The following is a 3,943-nucleotide window of genomic DNA, read 5'->3' as shown; positions in this document are numbered from 1 at the left end:
CATATGAAGGATATTAAACCTAAAAATGACTGTAGCCTGCCTAAATGACTAGACAAAGTTTGACTCTATAATTTGCCTAGTTCTGGAATAGTAATGAGTCAATGGACCAGCCTTAGAAAATTGACCATAACTTGAGTTCTAAAACTGCAAATGACATGATTCAAAAAGGAAAACAAAGATAAGACATAGAGGAACAACTTCCATGAAGGAAGTGTGATCAAACAGACCCTACATCTTAGCCAAATTGCTAGGCAAATATAGGAGACAGAATTTGGACCTAAAGAAAGGTTCAAGGAATTATTTGATATATGATATGTAAATTACCTAAATGGTTTGCTAAATTCATAAGTTACATGAAAGTGAGATTGGAACCTATTTTTCCATTACAAATGACATGAAATTGCTATAAAGCATTAATAGTGCATAACATGAACTAATAAGTCCACAAGTATTTAATGACACTAATTTGCCCAAAGTATACCTAAACTTATGTATATAGCTTGGATCGATTGGTATACCAATTAGGGACCACAGATTGTAGTACTACTTATATGAATGATCATTGATAGACAACATATGTCTGATATGATTATTCTTCTAGCTTTATGCCTGACATGATATGATTATTGGCTTTTATGCCTGACATGATTTCTGGCTTTATGCCTGCCCATTGGTCATTATGCCTGATATGATTTTTGACTTTATGCTTGCCCACTGGCCTTGCTGTTACACTCATTTCATATAGGCATTTTAGGGTAGTTTTGCATTCATTTTGCCCTTATATTTTAGTATATTTTATGTTTTTAGCTTTATTTTAGCTTATTTGTTGAATTTAAATACTTTATATTTGATTTTTGTAATTTTGTTGTTTTTGATAGGATTTTGTGGCAAATCAAGGATCAATGAGTGCATTAGGAAGTGATTTGAAGAAATTTGGAATCCTTTAACCATAGAGGAAAGTTGAAGAAATCAAGCCTTGAAAGAGCAAACCAGCCGAAATTTGCTTGAGACCTTGCTTAAGGTCATGCTCAGGGTAAAGCGGCAATGCTTAAGGTGCAACACAAGTCAAGCATGAGCAGAAAAGTCCATTTTACTATAAGTCTGCCGAGATTTGCTGAAGGTCTGCTTAACCTTAAGCAGACAGTGCGACCAGAGGCTAAATTTGCTAAGAAGCTGCTTAGGGTTAAGCCGAACCCTAAGCAGAATGCCCAGAACGTGAAAGTGCTGCTGACTTGGATAATTTTACACCTCATTTCCTATCCACTCCTTGTCTTTTATTTACTTTTAGGGTAACTTTTAGGGACCATATAAATTCATCATTTCCTTATTTTTGCCACAAGAGGAAGGGGAGGAAAAACAAAAAGGAAAGAAAATTATATAGAAAGAGGGAGAGAAGACGCCATTCTCTGGAGGAAGAGGAGCTGCACGAGTTTGGAGCTCCAGAAACCAGAGACCTTGGTTCTTCCACCTGGGTTTTCCTATTTCAGTCCTTTTATCATGTTTTTCTTTATTCTTCCATCTATATTTCTTGTAAATACCATAATGAGTGAGTAATTTCCTTAGATTTCAGAGTTGGGAAATATGTTTTAGATTAATTTGTGGATTTGGATTGGGTATTTCCTTATTTTACATAAATATGGGTTTTGATTCCTTCCTTGTGTGCTTGATTTACTTGCCTAATGTTGGTACCCATTGGGTATTGTGTTAATCTTTGATTGAAGGACCGAAAGGTGAAAGTCATTGATAGTTAATCAAGGATTGGAACTTAAAATCACCTAGATTTAGAAATAAACTAGGACTTTAAGAGGAATTAATTATTGGTTACAAAACTTAATGGGTTTTAAAATAATTAAATACATACGAAAGTAGGTTTGGTTATTTTAGAATACACTTTGATATGCTTGAAAAAGATATTAAAGGGATTTAGAATCAATTTCCTTCAAACTCTATTTTTCCCTAAAAAATTGGAATGCCCAAGACAAATCCCAATTAATTTATGCATAAATCCCCAACTCTGGAATCACTTTTACCAAAATTAGACTTTCGTTTAAATTACCCATTGATAATTTAGTTTAATTGCGAACTAGAATCAGAATTTATTTGTTTGCTCTTTACCTATTTCAATTAGATTAATCAATTTACCTTGCTCATTACACTTACCATTTATTCGTTAATCATTAGCCCAAATAATCGCTTCATTCATAGTTTAGTAATCAAACAGCAAATCCTCGTGGGAACGATACTTGATTCATCACTTTATTACTTGAGACGACCCGTATACTTGCGGATTAGTCACATCAAGTTTTTGGCCGTTTGTCGGAATTGATTTTTGTTTGATATTGAACGATTGTTTGTTTGGTTAATTTGGGCATTTTATTTTATTTTCTTTTTACCATTTTACTTTGAGAGTTTGTTTATTTTTGTTTTTCAGGTGCTTTATTTTATGAGAAGGACAAAAAGTGAAGAAATCAATCTATTCTTTGACCCAGAAATAGAGAAGACAGCAAAGGCTTTAAGAGCAGAATCTAAGAGGAGAAAAGCTGAAATTAAAGCTCAACAACAACAAGAAAGAGCACAAGAGCAAGAGCAATTACAAGAAGAAATGGCTGACAACAACAACAACAATAACAACCGCTCTGTGAAGGATCATGCCTATCCTAACATTGGAGATTTCATGCCAAGTATCACAAGACCAAGGGTAGAAGCTAATAATTTTGAATCAAGCTGCACTTTGTCAAATGGTACAACAAGCACAATTTGGAGGAAATTCAAGTGAAAGTCCACATGTGCATCCGCACACTTTCTTGAGATCGGTGATATGTTGAAGATAAATGGAGTTTCGATGATGCAATTCGACTCAGTTATTTCCTTTTCTCTGAAGGACCGAGCTAGAGAGTGGTTACATTCTTTGCCACCGGGTTCTATCACAACATGGGATGAACTCTCTCAAGCATTTTTGGCTCAATATTTTCCACCAAGCAAGACAAATGGCGAGGAATGAGCTGACTTCTTTTAAACCTAGAGATGATGAGAGCTTGTATGAAGCATGGGAGAGGTACAAGGATTTGCAAAGGAGATGTCCACATCATGGGATTCCTAAGTGGATGCTTGTTCAACACTTTTATAATGGAGTTTCACCAGCTATTAGGAGTACAATTGATGCATCTTCTGGAGGTGACCTTATGGAGAAATCTGAAGATGAAGCTTTTTCCGCTCTTGATAAAATTGCTTATAACAACTACCAATGGAGTTGTGAGAGGAATGAGATCAAGAAACCAGCTGGTATGTTTGAGCTTGATGCCCTGAATATGATTAATGCTAAGTTTGATGCTTTGACAAAGAAGATGGACAAGCTGAGCATGAAAGTAGATTCTTCAGCCGGAGGTTCTGGTAATACACTAGAAATTGGAGCTGCAAATGCCAATTGTGCAGCAGATTTTTCAACATGCCAAAAATTTTCAAGTGAGCAAGTGGATTATGTGGGGAACTACAATCAAAGACCAGGTGGTAACCCATTTTCTGCAACTTATGATCCAGCATGGAGAAACCACCCAAATTTCTCTTGGGGAGGTAGACAAGGGCAAAATCAGAATTTTCAAAGAACCTTACGGATATCAACAAAATCGAACTTTCAGGAATAGAGGTCCTCCTCTGGAATTTCTAAACCTCAAAATGTACTGGTCCACCTCTACCACAACAAGCACAACTAGACAAGACAGCTAGATTGGAATCTATGATTGAAACTCTACTTGTGAGCCATCAAAGTCAACAAGAAATGATTTCTCAATTAGCATCTAAAGTGGATCAAATGGCAACACACAACAAGATGTTAGAGAATCAAATAGCTCAACAAGCTAGCTCTTCAAGTAACAAAGCATTTGGGAAGCTTCCTAGCCAACCAGAAAATTCAAGGGAGCATTGCAAGGCTATTACATTGAGAAGT

The 3,943-nt window shown here is 35.8% G+C and overlaps 1 non-coding gene across 1 annotated transcript; it reads right to left on the bottom strand.

The window, feature by feature from the left end:
- Positions 1-2,987: 2,987 nt before the first annotated feature.
- LOC131173490 (small nucleolar RNA R71) lies at positions 2,988-3,094 on the bottom strand. Its single transcript, XR_009143806.1, has one exon. It is a non-coding gene; the product is annotated as a small nucleolar RNA R71 (small nucleolar RNA).
- Positions 3,095-3,943: the final 849 nt, after the last annotated feature.

The sequence above is a fragment of the Hevea brasiliensis genome, chromosome 14 (assembly GCF_030052815.1).
Source record: "Hevea brasiliensis isolate MT/VB/25A 57/8 chromosome 14, ASM3005281v1, whole genome shotgun sequence".
In the NCBI taxonomy this organism is placed as follows: domain Eukaryota; kingdom Viridiplantae; phylum Streptophyta; class Magnoliopsida; order Malpighiales; family Euphorbiaceae; genus Hevea; species Hevea brasiliensis.
Note: the sequence above shows the minus strand (reverse complement) of the source record. Positions and strands in the feature narration are given on the sequence as shown.